Here is a 25,040-nt window from a genome sequence, read left to right on the forward strand (position 1 = left end):
ATCGCTCGTCCCCGACTGCCACTCATAAGGAAGACAATCAAAAGAGCACCTCATGCAACAAATTTGTCACACAACTTTTACCATACGTGCATGTTATGGGACTTGCAAACCTCAACACAAGTATTTCTCAATTTCATAATTACCCACTAGCATGACTCTAACATTACTACCTTTATATCTCAAAACAATTATCAAGCATCAAATTGATCCTAGTGTTTAATGCACTTTCTATGATAGTTTTTATTATACCCAACTTGGATGCTCATCATTCTAGGACCAAATTCATAACCGTAGCAAATACCTTGCTGTTCTAAAACACTCTCAAAATAATATAAGTGAAGCATGAGAGACTAGCAATTTCTTCAAAATTAAGCCACCGCCGTGCTCTAAAAGATATAAGTGAAGCACTAGAGCAAAAACTATCAAGCTCAAAAGATATAAGTGAAGCACATAGCATATTCTAACAAATTCAATCAAGTAGGCTTCTCCCAAAAGGTGTGTACAGCAAGGATGCTTGTGGTAAACTAAAAAGCAAAGGCTAATATAATACACGACACTCCAAGAAAAACACGTATCATGTGGCGAATAAAAATATAGCTCCAAGTAAAGTTACCAATGAACGAAGACGAAAGAGGGGATGCCTTCCCGGGGCATCCCCAAGCTTAGGCTTTTGTCTATTCTTGAATATCTTGGGGTTCCATGGGCATCCCCAAGCTTAGGCTTTTTCCACTCCTTATTCCATAGTCCATCAAAGCTTTACGCAAAACTTGAAAACTTCACAACACAAAACTCAACAGGAAATCTTATAAGCTCCGTTAGTGAAAGAAAACAAAACCACCACATAAGGTACTGTAATGAACTCATTATTTATTTATTTTGGTTTTAAACCTACTGTATTCCAACTTCTTATGGTTTATAAACTATTTTACTAGCCATAGATGCATCAAAATAAGCAAAACAACACACGAAAAACAGAATCTGTCAAAAACAGAACATTCTGTAGCAATCTGTAACTAACGCAAACTTCTGGAACTCTAAAAATCCTACCAAAATAGGAAGTCCTGGAAAATTTGTCTATTGATAAGCAGCAAATAGAATCAACGCAAAAGCACGTTTCTGTGATTTAACAAAATTAATTTCGTGCGTGCAAAGTTTCTGTTTTTCAGCAGAATCAAATCAACTATCATCATAGGTTATCCTATAGGTTCTACTTGGCACAAACACTAATTAAAAGATAAAAACATGTATAAACAGAAGGTAGAAGCAAAATTTATTACTAAACAGGATCAAAAACAAAAAACACAAATAAAATTGGGTTGCCTCCCAACTAGCGCTATCGTTTAACGCCCCTAGCTAGGCATAAAAGCGAAGATAGATCTAAGTAGTGCCATCTTTGGCACTCAATTCATAAGTAGCTCGCATGATAGATTCATAAGGTAATTTGACTTTCTTTCTTGGAAAGTGCTCCATGCCTTTCCTTAATGGAAATTGAAATCTAATATTCCCTTCCTTCATATCAATAACCACACCAATCGTTCTAAGGAAAGGTCTACCAAGAATAATAGGGCAAGAAAGATTGCAATCTATATCAAGAACGATAAAATCTACGGGAACCAAATTTCTATTTGCAACAATGAGAATATCATTGATCCTTCCCATTGGCTTTTTAATGGTGGAATCCGCAAGGTGCAAATTTAAAGAGCAATCATCAAGATCATGGAAACCTAGAATATCACATAAAGTTTGCGGAATCGTGGAAACACTAGCACCCAAATCACACAAAGCAAAACACTCATGATCTTTAATTTTAATATTTATAGTAGGTTCCCAGTCATCATTAAGTTTTCTAGGTACAGACACTTCCAAATTAAGTTTTTCATCATAAGATTGCATCAAGGCATCAATGCTATGTTTGGTAAAAGCTTTATTTTGACTATAAGCATGAGCAGAATTAACAACGGATTGCAAAAAGGAAATACAACCTTCTAAAGAACAATTATCATAATCAAATTCCTTGAAATCTGAGATAGTGGGTTCAATGCTATTTAAAGTCATGACCTCTCCAATCCCACTTTTACCAAATTTAGCATCAAGATCTAAAAACTCCGAATTCTAGGGACGCCTTCTAAATAAAGTTGACTCATCTACAGTCCCATTATTATCAAGATTAATATTGCAAAACAAAGATCTAATAGGAGACACATTAGTAACTTTAAGATCTTCATCATTATTTTCATTGAAACCGGAAGAACACGCCTTTACAAAGCAATCTCTCTTAGCACGCAATCTAGCGGTTCTTTCCTTACACTCATCGATGGAAATTATCATGGCTTTGAGAGACTCATTGATATCATGCTTAGGAGGAGAAGATCTAAGTTTAAGAGAATCAACATCAAGCGAAAGTCTATCAGCGTTCCTAGCCAAATCATCAACTTTAAGCAATTTTTCTTCAAGCAAAGCATTAAAATTCTTTTGAGAAATCATAAACTCTTTCACACTATTCTCAAAATCAGAGGGCATCTTATTGAAATTACCATAAGAATTATTGTAGGAATTTCCATAATTATTAGAGGAATTACTAGGGAAAGGTCTAGAATTAAAATTTCCTCTATAAGCATTGTTTCCAAAACTATTCCTACCAACAAAATTCACATCCATAGATTCATTATTAGTCTCAATCAAAGTAGACAAAGGCATATCATTGGGATCAAGAGGAGTATTTTTAGTAGCAAACATCTTCATAAGTTCATCCATCTTTCCACTCAAAACATTGATTTCTTCTATAGCATGCACTTTTTTACTAGAAGATCTTCCGGTGTGCCATTGAGAATAATTAGCCATAATATTATCAAGAAGTTTTGTAGCATCTCCTAACGTGATTTCCATAAACGTGCCTCCCGCGGCCAAATCTAAAAGATTTCTAGAAGCAAAGTTCAAACCGGCATAAAATTTTTGTATGATCATCCATAAATTCAAACCGTGAGTAGGGCAATTGCGAATCATCAATTTCATTCTTTCCCAAGATTGGGCAACATGCTCATGATCAAGTTGTTTAAAATTCATAATATCGTTTCTAAGAGTGATAATCTTAGTGGGAGGAAAATACTTAGAGATAAAAGCATCTTTGCACTTGTTCCAAGAATCAATACTATTTTTAGGCAAAGATGAAAACCAAACTTTAGCACGATCTCTAAGTGAAAACAGAAATAACTTCAATTTAACAATATCATTATCCGTATCTTTCTTCTTTTGCATATCACACAAATCAACAAAGTTGTTTAGATGAGTAGCGGCATCTTCACTAGGAAGGCCGGTGAATTGATCTTTCATAAAAAGATTCAGCAAAGCAGTATTGATTTCACAAGACTCAACATGATTAAGAGGAGCAATCGGAGTACTAAGTAAATCATTATTATTGGTATTGGAGAAATCACACAATTTGGTATTATCTTGCGCCATGGCAACAAGTAATCCAACACACAAGCATACAGAAAAAGGCAAGCGAAAAAAAGAGAGAGAGATTGGGAAAGAGAGGGCAAATAAAACGGCAAGGGTGAAGTGGGGGAGAGGAAAGCGAGAGGCAAATGGCAAATAATGTAAATGCGAGGGAGATGAGTTTGTGATGGGTACTTGGTATGTCTTGACTTGAGCGAAGACCTCCCCGGCAACGGCGCCAGAAATCCTTCTTGCTACGTCTTGAGCTTGCGTTGGTTTTCCTTGAAGAGGAAAGGGTGATGCAGCAGAGTAGCGTAAGTATTTCCCTCAGTTTTTGAGAACCAAGGTATCAATCCAGTAGGAGGCTCCTCAAAAGTCCCACGCACCTACACAAACAAATAAAGAACTCGCAACCAATGCAATAAAGGGGTTGTCAATCCCTTCACGGCCACTTGCGAAAGTGAGATCTGGTAGAGATAGTATGATAAGATAAATATATTTTTGGTATTTTATAATATAGATGCAAAAAGTAAAGATGCAAATAAATGTAGATTGAAAGCTTATATGATAAAAGATAGACCCGGGGGCCATAGGTTTCACTAGTGGCTTCTCTCAAGATAGCATAAGTATTACGGTGGGTGAACAAATTACTGTCGAGCAATTGATAGAAAAGCGAATAATTATGAGATTATCTAGGCATGATCATGTATATAGGCATCACGTCCGTAACAAGTAGACCGACTCCTGCCTGCATCTACTACTATTACTCCACACATCGACCGCTATCTAGCATGCATCTAGAGTATTAAGTTCATAAAGAACAGAGTAACGCATTAAGAAAGATGACGTGATGTAGAGGGATAAACTCAAGCAATATGATATAAACCCCATCTTTTTATCCTCGATGGCAACAATACAATACGTGCCTTGCAACCCTTTCTGACACTGGGTAAGGACACCGCAAGATTGAACCCAAAGCTAAGGACTTCTCCCATGGCAAGAAAGATCAATCTAGTAGGCCAAACCAAACTGATAATTCGAAGAGACTTGCAAAGACAACTCAATCATACATAAAAGAATTCAGAGAAGATTCAAATATTTCTCATAGATAAACTTGATCATAAACCCACAATTCATCGAATCTCGACAAACACACCGCAAAAAGAGTTTACATCGAATAGATCTCCACATGAGAGGGGGAGAACATTGTATTGAGATCCAAAAAGAGAGAAGAAGCCATGTAGCTAATAAATATGGACCCGAAGGTCTGTGGTAAACTACTCACAACTCATCGGAGGGGCTATGGTGTTGATGTAGAAGCCCTCTGTGGTCGATTCCCCCTCCGGCGGATACAGAAGGTTACGGTGGTGGAAATTGGTCTTCGTTGGCTCCCTGGATGTTTTCGGGGTACGTAGGTACATATAGGAGGAAGAAGTACGTCGGTGGCCGCTTGTGCGGCCCAGGAGATAGTCAAAAAAACAGCAATACGGGCTGGGCCTCTGGTTAGTAGGTTAGTCCCAAAAATGATATAAATGTGTAAAATAAAGCCCATAAACATCCAAAAGGGGTAATATAATAGCATGGAACAATCAAAAATTATAGATACGTTGGAGATGTATCACTAATCTGGGCATAAAGCTCAATTTTGCCTCCGTATACCACCAACAAACCAACGGTCAAGTCGAACGAGATAACGGTCTTATTATGAGCGGCATCAAACACAGATTAGTGCGGTCTTTGAAGGAATCAGACAAGCACTGGGTGGAGGATCTCGACTCCGTACTCTGGGGGCTGCGGACCACACCCAATCATTCTACCGGATATACACCTTTTTTCATGGTGTACGACGCAGAGGCTGTGTTACCCTGCGACATTATTCATGACTCACCTCGAGTGCGCATGTATGAAGAGAGAGAGAGGCCGAGCTGGATCGGCAGGACAACTTAGATGCCCTGGAGGAGGAGTGTGACGTCGCTAAGGCCCGTTCCGCATTCTATCAAGAACAGGCTCGCAGATATCAAAGCAGAGAAGTACGGGCCAAGACTTATAACATTGGTGAACTCGTTCTACGCTTGCCGAAGAAGAAAAAGGACAAACTCAAGCCCAAGTGGGAGGGTCCCTTCATCCTCGACGAAGTTCTCACCGAAGGAGCGTACCGCCTGCATGATGCATCAGACAACCGCCTGGAGCCGAACCCATGGAACGTGTCCAGACTCCGAAGATTCTATGCCTAGTGTCGGACTCTTCGTTCGTCTCCTTTTTCCCTTTTTCCTCCATTTATTTATTTTCTGTCTATTTTCATTTTTATTTCTTAAGTTGTAAAGCTCTTGCACGGTTAAACCATACACCTAGAACGCATACAATTCTTAATACTCATAATTATACTTGGGGGCTTCTTGTACAGAAGCTTATTACTATTATTTTCCAAGCATCAAGCTCACTACATATGTGTCTTTTCCATGTATGTACCTTTTCTTCGCCATTATATGCATCAATATGACTTAAGTTTTGGCTAAGCTGGGTTGCCTGGCTCCTGTGCTTATGCCCTACATTCCCGTTAGTTCGGCTAGGGTATAAAGGGAGTACCTCTGCGATTGTTACTGCCGGGTCATCCGGATGTGTACGTCAGACTGGGTGAAGCCGAAAGCTAGCGTTCTTAAGGGAATATTTGGTCGGCGGACTAAAGCTGTTTTTTACTCGTCACTTTATGAACCCCCAGATGTTATGTGTACTATGGTTTTTCAAATACAGTTCGGACATGCACATTAATGCATGCTTACCAAGAGAAAGGAACCCTTCACGAAACTATTCTCTCTGGAAGATGTTTCTTACAATCAAAATGTAATATAACATAACTAGCCGGATGCTTGTCTATTCAAGCAACTATGACCCCTATGCTTGGCTTCCACGCGTACCCCGGTTTACATTACTGAGTGGGTATTCGGAAGCACTCCGCACCTTCAGGTCCAAAGGCTGAAGCGAAAAGGTCTGCCATGACAAGCGTTTTACAATTCAGCTAGAGACATTAATTTGTCAAATGAAGTACATAGTCACTTAGACTCAAACACTTTTTCTTCTATGCCATCTAACAAGCTATTTGGACTACAATCCTGCTGGGAATACTTGGCGGCTACTTGAACCTGGTCATATACCAAACTAACGGGAATTTCTTCTCCATTTGACCCTACAGGTCTTACCCGGGCCATGTGATTCGGGTCGAGCTTGGTATACCGTGTTTTCACCATCGCCCAGGCCTCTCGCGCACCTTCCCGGCAGGCCGATATCTTCCATAATCGGAAGCACTGTCGCGCTCCCTGGAGTAGCTGTACAAGCCCCTCCATACTTCCTGGAGGGGAATCGGATGGCCATAAAGCCTTAGCAATACTTTGCATCGCCTGCCGAGCTCGCTCGTGCATTTGCGACAGCTCTTGTAGCAGATCGCTCGATGATGTAGACACCTCCTCTTCGGGACGGCCCATCAATATACCTACAGACATAATTCTGTCAGTTCCTTAACTTGCCGAACTATATAAAAGTAAGTCCAAACACATGCCAAATATGCCACCTCGCAGCTTCTTATGCTCCTTCACGGAGTCAACTAGCTGGGCCCGCACATCCTTTAGCTCTTCGTCAAGCTTGGTGTTGGCATCTTGGAGTTTGTTCTTATCCGCCCTGACCTGTGTCAGGATACGTTCGCCTGCGGCTAGTTGCCTTTGAGCTCCTGGACCTCCCTCTTGTGCGACTTCCGGTGCTTCTACTATAAGATTTTGCGCATGTATTAATAACCCTGGTACATGATTATATTTTCTCGATAGAGGGGAACATTACCAGATGCCGCCTTCTTGGATTTCTCCAGTTCGGTGGTAGCTTTAGTCAGCTGGGCCTGACACTTTTCCAGCTCTTGAGACAATAGATTGTTCTTCTATGTGAGCACCTAGTCATATAACGATCCTTAAATCAGTTGTACCAACTGGTTCAAGTCTCGGGGGCTACTGGTATATGATTATCAGTTATGCACAAATGTGCGCTTACCCGCATATCCTTCAAATGCTGATTTGCGGCTCTGGAAAGACCATCTTGAGCAGCTCGGATGTATGCATCACCTGAGTTGAAGGCATTGAATGCTTCTTCTGAAAACCAGGGTCGCGAAGAGCGGCCCGCTGGTGCAGATGATTTATGGCGCTTCCCACTTAGGAGTTTGTGGCGGATACTTTATCTGAATCCACCGCAGAAGGACAATCTAGTGTCACTTCCGTGTTAGCCTCTGTCCTCATGGCAGGGTTCGGAATTCGGCTAGTAGAGGCTTGGCCGGCAGGATCCCCAGACACAGTCCGGCGAATGTTCTTCCTCATAGGACACAACGGGTAGTGTCATACTTTAAGATGATGGCCATGGGGCGTATTTAAAACCATACATATTCACTGAAGGCTTGGCCATATTTCTGTTTGCCTTCCTTTTCGGAGGCCTGCCCGTCGTAGGCGCGGCCTTCTTGCGCGCCGATCGCCTCCCCTTCAGAGCATAATATAGTGCGGTGGGTGAGACAGAAAGAGGGAGTTCTATCGAAGGAAAAGTCTCCTAATTACTTACATGCACTGCAGGGAGAAGGCTGGGATAGTCGGCAATGATGGCCACTTCGGTGTCGTCACAACTTGCCTGGGAAAACCCCCCTTCCCCGAGCTCCATGAATATATCCGGATCCTCTTCGAACCCGGGGTAGAGAGCCCGGTTGTGGTCCTCTAGCTGTGGTGCGGGGCTGTGGATCTCCCTGGTGACCTTCTGCCATTCCTGTTATAAATGACGTATTAATATTAATGAAAAAGGATTCATGGAGTTGATGGAGTAGAGTAGTGGGACGAAAACTCACCCAGCTGGGAGGATTGTACATGGAAAATCCATCCCTGGGCTTAATGTGGATGAACTCCTCCTCCTCCCCTTTATATAATCCAGACAGTATTTTTGCCAAAGCGGCATGAGTGTCCGGACCCTTCCGACCATAGAGGGAGGCATCGTCTTCTCCATTGAAGTGCCACATGGGGTACCCTCAGTATTGGAGTGGCTGAACCCCTCGCATTATGGATATCGCCATAACCTTGACTATTGACAATCCGGATTGGGCAAGCGTCTTTATTTTGCTCATCAGTTGGTAAACTTCCATGCTATCTTCCACCCTGGGGTTCTGAGGACGCCAACTGAGGCGCTTCTTCAATGGGGTAATTGAATATTCAGGAAGACCCCTCTGGATTGGGTCAGGAAGGGATACGTCTTCAACATAAAACCATTCGGAAGGCCATCCTCCAGATGCCTTCTTTGGTGTACCGGATAAGTATCCGGTCCCGGTGATACGCCATATTTCGGATCCGCCCACTTGGAATATTGATCCCTCTTGATTGCGAGGGACGAGGCAAAATAGCTTCTTCCATAACTTGAAATGAGCTCCGCATCCCAGAAATAGCTCACAGAGAGCAACATGACCCGCAATATGCAGGATGGAAGTAGGTGTGAAGTTATGCAGCTGGAGGCCATAGTGCTCTAGAAGCCCTCGGAGGAACGGATGGATTGGAAATCCGACGCCTCTCAACAAATAGGGAACAAAGCATACTCGCTCCCCCCTGGACGGGTTGGGGAACTTCTCCGCCTGTTCCCCACCGTCGAAAGAAGCCAGTCCGGCTCAGACAGGGACTAGATCTGCGGGGGAAGAAATCCCTGGGTTTGCAGCTTCACCAGTTGGCCGTGGGATATGAAACACTTTTCCCAATCCCCCAGCTTGGTGCCGTGATGACAGGAGGATGAGCTGGGAGTTCTAGCCATGTTGGGGTGGTTTTGGCGAGCAAGCTCTGAGGATTCCTCGTTTGGGGGAGATGGTATGGATTAGATCTGAAGATCCCCATCTCTTTAATAGACAATTTTCTCATACGGTCAGGGTGGTAAATGCAAAAATGCCCCAACCTCTCGTATTCGCTCGACATGTGGAAGCTGAAATCATGAAGTTGCAGAAGCCGATGAGCGCGTTATTAAATGAAGGGCCGGACACTGCTATTTAAGTCAGGTACTTTGAAGTATTCGGAGAAAGAACCCGCCTTGCAATGCCGAAGACAATCTGCATGCCGGACTCGTCGTCATTGAATCCCGGTTCGGGGGCTATTGAGGGAGTCCTAGATTAGGGGGTCCTCGGACAGCCGGACTATGTACTATTGCCGGACTGTTGGACTGTGAAGATACAAGATAGAAGACTTTGTCCCGTATCCGGATGGGACTCTCCTTTGCATGGAAGGCAAGCTTGGCAATACGGATATGAAGATTCCATTCTCTGTAACCGACTTTGTGTAACCCTAGTCCCCTCTAGTGTCTATATAAACTGGAGGGTTTAGTCCGTAGGACAAGAATCATAATCTCATAGGCTAGACTTCTAGGGTTTAGCCATTACGATCTCGTGGTAGATCAACTCTTCTAACACTCATATTCATCAAGATCAATCAAGCAGGAAGTAGGGTATTACCTCCATAGAGAGGGCCCAAACCTGGGTAAACATTGTGTACCCCGCCTCCTATTACCATTAGCCTTAGACGCACAGTTCGGGACCCCCTGCCCGAGATCCGCCGGTTTTGACACCGACAACGGCCAAACCCGTGACCGGCAAGGTTTCGCCACCTCACCACCACTCCAGTGTGACGATAGGCATGCCAACTAAGCAGGCGCCTACATGGTGGCATGCAGATCTTCATGGAAGCTTACCACTGTGCCAACACAGCAGCTAGTTAGCCAGCGTGGCACTGCATGCCTCGTCAGCCCGGACGCGTGTCGAAGCGAGGAGGAGCGGCAAAGGATGAGATGGCTTCTGTTGTCGTCCCCAATAAAGCAATAGGACACGTAGGCAATGCATTAAATGCGTTTGTCCTACGTTGCCGAGCGATAAGCTCGTGCATTGTAGCTAGCCACCTCCTGTGTGCCATAGTGGCAACCCCTTTGCATATAAAAGGAGGCCCAAGGCATACAGAGGGAGGACACGGACTTTTGGACCATGCACGCATCATAGCTAGTTCAAAAGCTCAAGAACACACATATATCCAGACAAGCAGGACTAGGGTATTACACATCCTTGCGGCCCAAACCTGGTTAAAAATCCCCTATGTGCTAACGGCTCGACCTGCTCTTCGTGCAGCTAATCCCCCACCGAACATAGAAGGGATCCTTGTGACCCCATAGGTGTTTGTTTTCCCCGACACAGAGTTTTTCAAGGTCAGGCATCATGTCGTCCCCCTCCTCCTACAACGTTGGGACGATGCTTGGCTAATGAAGATAGAGGCGAAGCGAGAAGAAATCGGGGAAGTTAAGGAAGGTGACAAGATCAAGGAAGCCGCAGAGAGCAAGTCCCAACAGTAGAAGAAGAAGGCTTCTTTCAAACTTACTACAATCATCTCACCCCTACTGAAATTGAAGCTTTCAAGATGATTGAGCTAGCTCACATACAAAACAAGTATCTCACACATGAAAATATTTTGTTGCAAGAGCATATCATCGCACTCAAGGGCATCATCCGCAAGTTGGAGGATCTCCTACATTCGATGCGCGACACCCCGTCATCAACAACTCCATCATAACCACCTCCGAAGAAAGAGACATAAACACATGGTATGTGCACTCCCCTTGGCAACTGCCAAGCTTTGGGGAGGTGCCCCGGCATCGTATCACCATCACACTTCTACCTTTATCATTTTTCTTAGTTTGGTCCTTTTTGGTTATATCTTGATCTAGTAGAATAAAGTTTAGTATGATCTAGTTTTGAGTTTTTGTGTTGTTCCCTATCTATGTAATCGAGTCCATGAGCTATATATAATAAATATTAGTTTTGAGTCGAGGGCTTTGCTATCTTGCTATGATCTTGAAAGAATAAAAATAAACAAAAAGATCATATTGATCTTATGGAGAGTAATGACTTCACATATAAAGCGTATGATGAATAAAAGTTGTTGAGAGTTGACAAACATAGTTTTGGTCATCGTTGTGATTAATAGGAAGTAATAAAGAAAGAGAGGTTTTCACATATAAATATACTATCTTGGACATCTTTTATGATTGTGAGCACTCATTAAAATATGACATGTTAAAAAGTTGATGTTGGCCAAGGAAGACAATGTGATGGGTTATGTTTTCCTATATATGAAATAAATTATATTGTCATGGATCATCCAACATGTTGAGCTTGTCTTTCCCCCTCATGCTAGCCAAATTCTTTGCACCAAGTAGAGATACTACTTGTGCTTCCAAACATCCTAAACCCAGTTTTGCCATGAGAGTCCACCATATCTGCCTATGGATAGAGTAAGATCCTTCAAGTAAGTTGTCATTGTTGCAAGCAATATAAATTGCTCTCTAAATATGTATGATATATTGATGTGGAGAAAATAAGCTTTATACGAGCTTGTAATATGGAAGAAATAAAAGCAATAGACTGCATAATAAAGGTCCCTATCACAAGTGGCAATATAAAGTGATGTTCTTTTGCATTAAGATTTTGTACATCCAACCATAAAAGCACATGACAACCTCTGCTTCCCTCTATGAAGGGCCTATCTTTTATTTTTGTATTCTACCTATGCAAGAGTCATGGTGATCTTCACCTTTCGTTTTTACACTTTATCCTTTGGCAAGCACTATGTGTTGGAAAGATCCTGATATATATATCCAATTGGATGTGGGTTTTCATAAAGCCTTATTGTTGACATTACCCTTGAGGTAAAAGGCTGGGAGGCGAGACTATAAGCCCCTATCTTTCTCTGTGTCCGATTGAAGCTTCATACCCACAAGTATTGCGTGAGTGTTAGAAATTATGAAAGATTAAATGATAGTTCAGTATGTGGACTTGCTGAAAAGCTCTTATATTGACTCTTTCCGATGTTATGATAAATTGCAATTGCTTCAATGACTGAGATTATAGTTTGCTAGTTTTCAATGAAGTTTCTGATACATACTTGACATTGTGAATAGATTGTTACTTGTTACTTTAGCACAAGAAATCATATGACAATATATATATATGTGTGTGTGTGTGTGTGTGTTGCTGTTCTAAGAATGATCATGATGCCCTCATGTCTGTATTTTATCGACACCTCTATCTCTAAACATGTGGACATATTTCCGATATCGGCTTCCGCTTGAGGACAGGCGAGGTCTAAGCTTGGGGGAGTTGATACGTCCATTTTGCATCATGCTTTTATATCGATATTATTGCATTATGGGTTGTTACTACACATTATGTCACGATACTTATGCCTTTTCTCTCTTATTTTACAAGGTTTACATGAAGAAGGAGAATGCCGGCAGCTGGAATTCTGGGCTAGAAAAGGAGCAAATATTAGAGACCTATTCTACACAACTCCAGAAGTCCTAAAACTCCACAAAAGTCAGTTTTGGAATATATTAAAAATATTGGGCGAAGAAAGCACCAGAGGGGGGCCACCCACTGTCCGGAGGGCGCGCCCCCTGCCTCATGGGCCACCTGGAAGCCCCCCGATGCCCATCTTCTGGTATATGGTGTCTTTTTCCCTGGAAAAAATCATAAGGAAGCTTTCGGAACGAAACACCACCGTCTCGAGGCGGAACATGGGTGGAATCAATCTAGGGCTCCGGCGGAGCTGTTCTACCGGGGAAACATCCCTCCGGGAGGGGGAAATCGTCACCATCGTCATCACCATCAATCCTCTCATCGAGAGGGGGTCAATCTCCATCAACATCTTCACCAACACCATCTCCTCTCAAACCCTAGTTCATCTCTTGCATCCGATCTTTGTCTCAGAACCTCAGATTGGTACCTGTGGATTGCTAGTAGTGTTGATTACTCTTTGTAGTTGATGCTAGTTGGTTTATTCGGTGGAAGATCATATGTTCAGATCCTTTATGCATATTAATATCCCTCTGATTATGAACATGAATATGATTTGTGAGTAGTTATGTTTGTTCCAGAGGACATGGGAGAAGTCTTGTTATAAGTAGTCATGTGAATTTGGTATTCGTTCGATATTTTGATGAGATGTATGTTGTCTTTCCTCTAGTGGTGTTATGTGAATGTCGACTACATGACACTTCACCATTGTTTGGGCCTAGAGGAAGGCATTGGGAAGTAATAAGTAGATGATGGGTTGCTAGAGTGACAGAATCTTAAACCCTAGTTTATGTGTTGCTTCGTAAGGGGCTGATTTGGATCCATATGTTTCATGATATGGTTAGGTTTACCTTAATTCTTCTTTCATACTTGCGGATGCTTGCGAGAGGGGTTAATCATAAGTGGGATGCTTGTCCAAGGAAGGACAGTACCCAAGCACCGGTCCACCCACATATCAAATTGTCAAAGTAACCAACATGAATCATATGAGCATGACGAAAACTAGCTTGACGATAATTCCCATGTGTCCTCGGGAGCGCTTTCCTTTATATAAGAGTTTGTCCAGGCTTGTCCTTTGCTACAAAAAGGATTGGGCCACTTTGCTGCACCTTGTTACTTTTGTTACTTGTTACCCGTTACAAATTGCCTTATCACAAAATTATCTATTACCGATAATTTCAGTGCTTGTAGAGAATACCTTACTGAAAACCGCTTGTCATTTCCTTCTGCTCCTCGTTGGGTTTGACACTCTTACTTATCGAAAGGACTACGATAGATCCCCTATACTTGTGGGTCATCATTATCCCAAAAATTTAGATACTGCTTTGTCTGTTTGTGCTCCGAAAACTCGCACCTTCACAACCCGTGCCTTGCTATCTTGAAATTACAACGCGCCCAAAAACTCCCTCCAGTTGCCAAATCCCGACACGTGAAATCCCCCTTCTAACCCTGAGCCGAAAGGGCCACTAGTTCAAATTGGTGGGGATACTTTGGTAACACACCCTACATTTTGGACAAGCGCATCCCTAAGTCATGGTTCCCCCTCCCATCACCTCCTTTTTGCCATCTGAAAACCCAGGCTGCCATAACCTCTCTGCTCCAACCATGAAACACCACCCTCGGTCGTCCGCCGCCCCACTGCTGCCCAGCCGAAGCCTCTTTGCCGACGACATCGTCCACCGCAATAGCTCGACGTCCCTCATCCATAGCCTCGGATGAGGATCCGTCATCGATCTCGTAGTCCCACTAGTTAAGCCGCCCCATCCTCCACCTCCAAGGAGTTGCTCCGACGATCGCATCATCTACCGCGGCTGCTCCATCCCCACAGTGCCGCCTTAACCTGCTCCACCGGAACTGCAACATCCTCACCGACTCCTCGGATGAAGCCGAGGCCTACTCGGGCACCACCAAAGAGGTTGTACACTCATTGCATCGCACCTTCTCCTTAACGTGACCTCTCGGCACCGCCGTTGCTTGATCTCGCTCCCCCATGACGCGGCTACATCATAGTCGGTGCCGCTGGCGACATCTCCATGGCGGCTCTCCCCCAGTGTGAGGCTCCCTCAATGGTGGCGTACATACCAGCCGGAGCTATTGCTGCTTCTCTGGCTCTCGCTCAGTCGTGCTACTGCTGCTGCTACTGCTCCGGCTCTTGCTCGCTCGCGCTACTGCTGCTCCGGCTCTCGTTCGCTTGCGCTCCTGCTCTACTCTTCCCCCTCGCTCGTGTTGCTTATCTGCTGATGCTGGTACACGGGCTGCTGCAGCGACACGAGGTGCTATTGTGGCTCTAGTTCGCGCTGCTGCTCCAGGCGTTGTTGCTCCGGCTGCTATCTGCTACTGTGTTCCCGTCGATCGCCTGCTGACTTAGATAACTGTTTCTCTACTACTAGTGCTCGAGCGGCCTAAACTACATGTGAAGTGCCTCTCTGCTACCAGTGCGCTCAGTTTCGATAGTAACATTCAAATTCCACAATAAATTTCAGTTTTGACAGTTAAGTTTAGAGTCAACAGTTTTTACCTCATCTGTTGTAGTCAGGTGTTTTTGGTGATGTAAATTTTACATCTACCACTTTTTGGTAATGTATTTTACATCATCTATTGGAGATGCTATTATAATCCCACTTGATATTAATGATGTCTGTCTTGTGCTGCTTCAGGCTCGACATCTTACGACTTGCCAGAGCTGCTCCAATGACGAAACCATCCATCACAATAGAGCAATACCCTGGACGCCGTCTACAGATGCCTCAGATCTTCTACCACACCTCCAACAACCACCTCTGCCGCAACTTCTTTAGCAACCAACCAATGATGCTGAGGTTGACACGGCTACGCCAAAGAGGTTGCACACTTGTCGCATCACTTATTACTCTACATTCATGTCGATCCATTAGTGCTATTTTGGTTCAAAGGAAAAGTGAAGGAAGAACATAGCAATAGGAAATTTTCCTATGGTACTCACTATTCAATTATTCATGCATTTGGTTGAAAGGAATGGAGTAAAACATCCACCTGGACCTACTTTTCAAAATCCTATGCATAAAAAGAAGACTAAGTGCATTACTGGCGGAATAACATTCTAACTGTACACACTTCAATATGGTTTCACTTTAATTTCTCCATGTTTCTTTGCATTCCTCTGCTCTTCCAATTCCTATGAACCAAACACCCAAGTTGACAGAAACCTGTGTTTACAAATGCTCTGTTTCCCACGTTCATTCCTATCCTATTCTGGTTGTTTTCCATATCCCTGCGTTTTTAGAATCATGCAAGCCAAAGGAGCCCTTGCAGAATTACTTCAGTTATAGATAGGTGTCGAAGAAAACTTTGTGTGGTTTGTCCTGCTCCTATCGTGACGTCGTCCACCTCACCTGAGCTGCTCCATTGACGGAAGCATCCACCATACTAGACATCATGACTCCCGACCCTCCTTCGCTGCCTCAGATCTCCTTCCCTGTCGCTGGCACCCACCGCAACTACATCACCATCATCGACTCAGCAGATGAACCTGAAGAGTACAAGGGTCCACAAGAGAGGTCACACTCTTTTTTTCCTGCTTATATTATGCATTGCTTAATATTACCTGCTACTTTATCGTCCTGTTCACCTCTTAGACTCCAAGTCAGGTCTGAATTAATGTTCAAACTTGTTTAAACTTGAGTTTTAACATGCTAGTGGGGCACATATTGAGGTAGCAATGAATAGTATCTTTGTCTATTATCTGGTTCACCTAGGGTATGTCTATGTTGTTCATCTTGGGTGGGAAACAAACAGTAAAGCAATCATCATCTGTCTTTTTATTAAAGTAAAGCTATCATCAGCCTGCTATCATTATTTGTGGATCTATCCACTAGTTGTTACAATCACTCTAGATTTCTGCATGCTCTCCTTACATAATCTCACTACATTTTTCTCGTATGCATGTCAGGTATTATACACAGACATGTTGTGAAGGAAATATGCCCTAGAGGCAATAATAAAGTTATTATTTATTTCCTCACATCATGATAGATGTTTATTATTCATGCTACAATTGTATTAACCGGAAACATAATACATGTGTGAATGCATAGACAAACATAGTGTCACTAGTATGCCTCTACTTGACTAGCTCGTTAATCAAAGATGGTTAAGTTTCCTAACCATAGACATGAGTTGTCATTTGATTAACGGGATCACATCATTAGGAGAATGATGTGATTAACTTGACCCATTCCGTTAGCTTAGCACTTGATCGTTTAGTATGTTGCTATTGCTTTCTTCATGACTTATACATGTTCCTATGACTATGAGATTATGTAACTCCTGTTTACCGGAGGAACACTTTGTGTGCTACCAAACATCACAACGTAACTGGGTGATTATAAAGGTGCTCTACAGGTGTCTCCGAAGGTACTTGTTGAGTTGACGTATTTCTAGATTAGGATTTGTCACTCCGATTGTCGGAGAGGTATCTCTGGGCCCTCTCGGTAATGCATATCACTATAAGCCTTGCAAGCAATCTGAATAATGAGTTAGTTGCGGTATGATGCATTACATAACGAGTAAAGAGACTTGCCGGTAATGAGATTGAACTAGGTATTGAGATACTGACGATCGAATCTCGGGCAAGTAACATACCGATGACAAAGGGAACAACGTATGTAGTTATGCGGTTTGACTGATAAAGATCTTCGTAGAATATGTGGGAGCCAATATGAGCATCCATGTTCCGCTATTGGTTATTGACCGGAGACGTTTCTCAGTCATGTCTACATAGTTCTCGAACCCGTAGGGTCCGCACGCTTAAAGTTCGGTGACGATCGATATTATGAGTTTTTGTGTTTTGATGTACCGAAGGTAGTTCGGAGTCTCGGATATGATCAGGACATGACGAGGAGTCTTGAAATGGTCGAGATGTAAAGATCGATATATTGGACGACTATGTTCGGACACTGGAAGTGTTTCGGGAGGTTTCGGACATTTACCGGAGTACCGGGGGGTTGCCGGAGTACCGGGGGGTATATTGGGCCTAATGGGCCTTGGTGGGAGAAGAGGAGGGGCGGCCAGGGCAGCCGCGCGCCCCCTCCCCCTCTAGTATGAATTGGATAAGGAGAGGGGGCGGAGCCCCCCTTTTTCCTTCTCCTCCTCTCTCCCTTCCTTCCCTTCTCCTACTCCTACAAGGAAAGGAGGAGTCCTACTCCCGGTGGGAGTAGGACTCCCCCCTTAGCGCACCCTCCTCCTGGCCGCCCCCCGCCCCCCTTGCTCCTTTATATACGGGGGAAGGGGGCACCTCTAGACACACAACTTGATCTGTTGATCTCTCCCAGCCGTGTGCGGTGCCCCCCTCCACCATATTCCACCTCGGTAATATCGTAGCAGTGCTTAGGCGAAGCCCTGCATCGGTAGCATCATCAACACCGTCATCACGCTGTCGTGCTGACGGAACTCTCCTGCAAAGCTCTGCTGGATCGGAGTTTGCGGGACGTCATCGAGCTGAACGTGTGCTGAACTCGGAGGTGTCGTATGTTCGATACTTGGATCGGTCGGATCGTGAAGACGTATGACTACGTCAACCGTGTTGTGCTAACGCTTCCGCTTACGGTCTACGAGGGTACGTGGAGGACACTCTCCCCTCTCGTCGCTATGCATCACCATGATCTTGCGTGTGCATAGGATTTTTTTGAAATTACTACGTTCCCCAATAGTGGCATCCGAGCCAGGTTTATGCGTAGAAGTTATATGCATGAGTAGAACACAAGTGAGTTGTGGGTGATACAAGTCATACTGCTTACCAGCATGTCATACTTTGGTTCGGCGGTATTGTTGGATGAAGCAGCCCGGACCGACATTACGTGTACGCTTATGCGAGACTGGTTCTACCGACGTGCTTTGCACATAGGTGGCTAGCGGGTGTCAGTTTCTTCAACTTTAGTTGAACCGAGTGTGGCTACACTCGGTCCTTGAGAAGGTTAAAACATCACTAACTTGACGAAATATCGTTGTGGTTTTGATGCGTAGGTAAGAACGGTTCTTGCTCAGCCCATAGCAACCACATAAAACTTGCAACAACAAAGTAGAGGACGTCTAACTTGTTTTTGCAGGGCATGTTGTGATGTGATATGGTCAAGACATGATGCTAAATTTTATTGTATGAGATAATCATGTTTTGTAACAGATTTATCGGCAACTGGCAGGAGCCATATGGTTGTCGCTTTATTGTATGCAATGCAATCACCCTGTAATTGCTTTACTTTATCACTAAGCGGTAGCGATAGTCGTAGAAGAAATAGTTGGCGAAACGACAATGATGCTACGATGGAGATCAAGGTGTCGCGCCAGTGACGATGGTGATCATGACGGTGCTTCAGAGATGGAGATCACAAGCACAAGATGATGATGGCCATATCATATCACTTATATTGATTGCATGTGATCTTTATCCTTTATGCATCTTATTTTGCTTTGATTGATGGTAGCATTATAAGATGATCTCTCACTAAATTTCAAGGTAAAAGTGTTCTCCCTGAGTATGCACCATTGCCAAAGTTCGTCGTGCCGAGACACCACGTGATGATCAGGTGGGATAAGCTCAATGTTCATCTACAATGGGTGCAAGCCAGTTTTGCACACGCAGAATACTCGGGTTAAACTTGACGAGCCTAGCATATGCAGATATGGCCTCAGAACACTAAGACAGAAAGGTCGAGCGTGAATCATATAGTAGATATGATCAACATAGTGATGTTCACCATTGAAAACTACTCCATTTCACGTGATGATCGGTTATGGTTTAGTTGATTTGGATCACATGATGACTTAGATGATTAGAGAGATGTCTATCTAAGTGGGAGTTCTTAAGTAATATGATTAATTGAACTTGAATTTATCATGAACTTAGTACCTGATAGTATTTTGCTTGTCTATGTTATTGTAGATAGATGGCCCGTGCTGTTGTTCCATTTAATTAATGCGTTCCTAGAGAAAGCAAAGTTGAAAGATGATGGTAGCAATTACACGGACTGGGTCTGTAACTTGAGGATTATCCCCATTGCTGCACAGAAGAATTACGTCCTGGAAGCACCGCTGGGTGCCAGGCTTGCTGCAGATGCAACTGCAGACGTTGTGAATCTTTGGCAGAGCAAAGCTGATGACTACTCGATAGTTCAGTGTGCCATGCTTTACGGCTTAGAACTAGGACTTCAACGATGTTTTGAACGTCATGGAGCATATGAGATGTTCTAGGAGTTGAAGTTAAATATTTCCAGCAAATGCCCGGATTGAGAGATATGAAGTCTCCAATAAGTTCTATAGCTGCAAGATGGAGGAGAATAGTTCTGTCAGTGAACATATACTCAAAATGTCTGGGTATAATAATCACTTGATTCAACTGGGAGTTAATCTTCCTGGTGATAGTGTCATTGACAGAATTCTTCAATCACTGCCACCAAGCTACAAGAGCTTCATGATGAACTATTATATGCAAGGGATGAACAAGACAATTCCCGAGCTCTTCGCAATGCTAAAGGCTGCAGAGGTATAAATCAAGAAGGAGCATCAAGTGTTGATGGTCAACAAGACCACCAGTTTCAAGAAAAAGGGTAAAGGGAAGAAGAAGGGGAACTTCAAGAAGAACGGCAAACAAGTTGCTGCTCAAGAGAAGAAACCCAAGTCTGGACCTAAGCCTGAGACTGAGTGCTTCTACTACAAGCAGTCTGGACACTGGAAGCGGAACTGCCCCAAGTATTTGGCGGATAAGAAGGATGACAAGGTGAACAAAGGTATATGTGATATACATGCTATTGATGTGTACCTTACCAGAGCTTGCAGTAGCACCTGGGTATTTGATACTGGTTCTGTTGCTAATATTTGCAACTCGAAACAGGGACTACGGATTAAGCGAAGACTGGCTAAGGACAAGGTGACGATGCGCGTGGGAAATGGTTCCAAAGTCGATGTAATCGCCATCGGCACTCTACCTCTACATCTACCTTCGGGATTAGTTTTAGACCTAAATAATTGTTATTTGGTGCCAGCGTTGAGCATGAACATTATATGTGGATCTTGTTTGATGCGAGACAGTTATTCATTTAAATCTAAGAATAATGGTTGTTCTATTTATATGAGTAATATCTTTTATGGTCATGCACCCTTGAAGAGTGGTCTGTTCGTGCTAAATCTCGATAGTAGTGACACACATATTCAAAATGTTGAAGCCAAAAGATGCAGAGTTGATAATGATAGTGCAACTTATTTGTGGCACTGCTGTTTGGGTCATATTGGTATAAAGCGCATGAAGAAACTCCATACTGATGGACTTTTGGAATCACTTGATTATGAATCACTTGGTACTTGCAAACCATGCCTCATGGAAAGATGACTAAAACGTCGTTCTCCAGAACTATGGAGCGAGCAACATATCTATTGGAAATCATACATGCTGATGTATGTGGTCCGATGAATATTGAGGCTCGCGGTGGGTATCATTATTTTCTCACCTTCACAGATGATTTGAGCAGATATGGGTATATCTACTTAATGAAACATAAGTCTGAAACATTTGAAAAGTTCAAAGAACTTTAGAGTGAAGTGGAAAATCATTGTAACAAGAAAATAAAGTTTCTATGATCTGATCGTGTAGGAGAATATTTGAGTTACGAGTTTGGTCTACATTTGAAACAATGTGGAATAGTTTCGCAACTCACGCCACCTGGAACACCACAGTGTAATGATGTGTCCGAACGTCATAATCGTACTTTACTATATATGGTACGATCTATGATGTCTCTTACTGATTTACCACTATCGTTTTGGGGCTATGCTTTAGAGACGGCTGCATTCACGTTAAATAGGGCACCATCAAAATTCGTTGAGACGATGCCTTATGAACTGTGGTTTGGTAAGAAACCAAAGTTGCCATTTCTTAAAGTTTGGGGCTGCGATGCTTATGTGAAAAAGCTTCAACCTGATAAGCTCGAACCCAAATCGGAGAAATGTGTCTTCATAGGATACCCAAAGGAAACTGTTGGGTACACCTTCTATCACAGATCCTAAGGCAAGACATTCGTTGCTAAGAATGGATCCTTTCTAGAGAAGGAGTTTCTCTCGAAAGAAGTGAGTGGGAGGAAAGTAGAACTTGATGAGGTAACTGTACCTGCTCCCTTATTGGAAAGTAGTTCATCATAGAAACCGGTTCCTGTGACGCCTACACCAATTAGTGAGGAAGCTAATGATATTGATCATGAAACTTCAAATCAAGTTACTACCGAACCTCGTAGGTCAACCAGAGTAAGATCCGCACCAGAGGGTACGGTAATCCTATTCTGGAGGTCATGTTACTTGACCATGGCGAACCTACAAACTATGAAGAAGCGATGATGAGCCCAGATTCCGCAAAATGGCTAGAGGCCATGAAATTTGAGATGGGATCCATGTATGAGAACAAAGTGTGGACTTTGGTTGACTTGCCAGATGATCGACAAGCCATCGAGAATAAATGGATCTTCAAAAAGAAGACGGACTCTAAATGGTAATGTTACTGTCTACAAAGCTCGACTTGTTGCGAAAGGTATTCGACAAGTTCAAGGGGTAGACTACGATGAGACTTTCTCACTCGTAGCGATGCTTAAGTCTGTCCGAATCATGTTAGCAATTGTCGCATTTTATGATTATGAAATTTGGCAAATGATGTCAAAACGACATTCCTGAATGGGTTTCTAGAAGAAGAGTTGTATATGATGCAACCAGAAGGTTTTGTCGATCCGAAAGGTGCTAACAAAGTGTGCAAGCTCTAGCGATCCATTTATGGACTGGTGCAAGCCTCTCGGAGTTGGTAAACGCTTTGATAGTGTGATCAAAGCATATGGTTTTATATAGACTTTTGGAGAAGCCTGTATTTACAAGAAAGTGAGTGGGGGCTCTGTAGCATTTCTGATATTATATGTGGACGACATATTGTTGATTGGAAATGATATAGAATTTCTGCATAGCATAAAAGGACACTTTAATAAAAGTTTTTCAATAAAGACCTCGCTGAAGCTGCTTATATATTGGGCATCAAGATCTATAGAGATGGATCAAGACACTTAATTGGACTTTCACAAAGCACATACCTTGATAAAGTTTTGAAGAAGTTCAAAATGGATCAAGCAAAGAAAGGGTTCTTGCCTGTATTACAAGGTGTGAAGTTGAGTCAGACTCAATGCCCGACCACTGCAGAAGATAGAGAGAAAATGAAAGATGTTCCCTATGCTTCAGCCATAGGCTCTATTATGTATGCAATGTTGTGTACCAGACCTGATGTGTGCCTTGCTATTAGTTTAGCAGGGAGGAACCAAAGTAATCCAGGAGTGGATCACTGGAAAGTGGTTAAGAACATCCTGAAATACCTGAAAAGGACTAAGGATATGTTTCTCTTTTATGGAGGTGACAAAGAGCTAGTCATAAATGGTTACGTCGAGCTTTGACACTGATCCGGACGATTCTAAATCGCAAACTGGATACGTGTTTATATTGAACGGTGGAGTTGTCAGTTGGTGCAGTTCTAAACAAAGTGTCGTGGCGGGATCTACGTGTGAAGTGGAGTACATAGCTACCTCGGAAGCAGCAAATGAAGGAGTCTGGATGAAGGAGTTCATATCCGATCTAGGTGTCCTACCTAGTGCATCGGGTCCAATGAAAATATTTTGTGACAATACTGGTGCAATTGCCTTGGCAAAGAAATCCAGATTTCACAAGAGAACCAAACACATCAAAAGATGCTTCAATTCCATTTGTGATCAAGTCTAGGTGGGAGACATAGAGATTTGCAAGATACATACGGATCTGAATGTTGCAGACCTGTTGACTAAGCCTCTTCCACGAGAAAAACATGATCAGCACCAAGACTCCATGGGTGTTAGAATCATCACTGTGTAATCTAGATTATTGACTCTAGTGCAAGTGGGAGACTGAAGGAAATATGCCCTAGAGGCAATAATAAAGTTATTATTTATTTCCTCACATCATGATAAATGTTTATTATTCATGCTAGAATTGTATTAACCAGAAACATAATACATGTGTGAATACATAGACAAACATAGTGTCACTAGTATGCCTCTACTTGACTAGCTCGTTAATTAAAGATGGTTAAGTTTCCTAACCATAGACATGAGTTGTCATTTGATTAACGGGATCACATCATTAGGAGAATGATGTGATTGAGTTGACCCATTCCGTTAGCTTAGCACTTGATCGTTTAGTATGTTGCTATTGCTTTCTTCATGACTTATACATGTTCCTATGACTATGAGATTATGTAACTCCTGTTTACCAGAGGAACACTTTATGTGCTACCAAACATCACAACGTAACTGGGTGATTATAAAGGTGCTCTACAGGTGTATCCGAAGGTACTTGTTGAGTTGACGTATTTCGAGATTTGTATTTGTCACTCCGATTGTCGGAGAGGTATCTCTGGGCCCTCTCGGTAATGCACATCACTATAAGCCTTCAAGTAATGTGACTAATGAGTTAGTTGCAGGATGATGCATTACATAACGAGTAAAGAGACTTTCTAGTAATGAGATTGAACTAGGTATTGAGATACCGACGATCGAATCTCGGGCAAGTAACATATCGATGACAAAGGGAACAACATATGTAGTTATGCGGTTTGACCAATAAAGATCTTCGTATAATATGTGGGAGCCAATATGAGCATCCAGGTTCCGCTATTGGTTATTGAGCGGATACGTGTCTCGGTCATGTATACATAGTTCTCGAACCCATAGGGTCCGCACGCTTAAAGTTTGCTGACGATCAGTATTATGAGTTTTTGTGTTTTGCTGTACCGAAGGTAGTTCGGAGTCTGGGATATGATCATGGACATGACGAGGAGTCTTGAAATGCTCGAGACGTAAAGATCAATATATTGGACGACTATGTTCGGACACTGGAAGTGTTTCGGGAGGTTTCGGACATTTACCGGAGTACCGGGGGTTATCGGAACCCCCCAGGGAGTATATTGGGCCTAATGGGCCTTGGTGGGAGAAGAGGAGGGGCGGCTAGGGCAGCTGCGCGCCCCCTCCCCCTCTAGTTTGAATTGGACAAGGAGGGGGGTGGCGCCCCCCTTTTTCCTTCTCCTCCTCTCTCCCTTCCTTCCCTTCTCCTACTCCTACAAGGAAAGGAGGAGTCCTACTCCTGGTCGGAGTAGTACTCCCCCCTTGGCGCTCCCTCCTCCTGGCCGGCCGCCACCCCCCCCCCC

Source organism: Triticum aestivum, chromosome 2B (assembly GCF_018294505.1).
Source record: "Triticum aestivum cultivar Chinese Spring chromosome 2B, IWGSC CS RefSeq v2.1, whole genome shotgun sequence".
Taxonomy (NCBI): Eukaryota; Viridiplantae; Streptophyta; class Magnoliopsida; order Poales; family Poaceae; genus Triticum; species Triticum aestivum.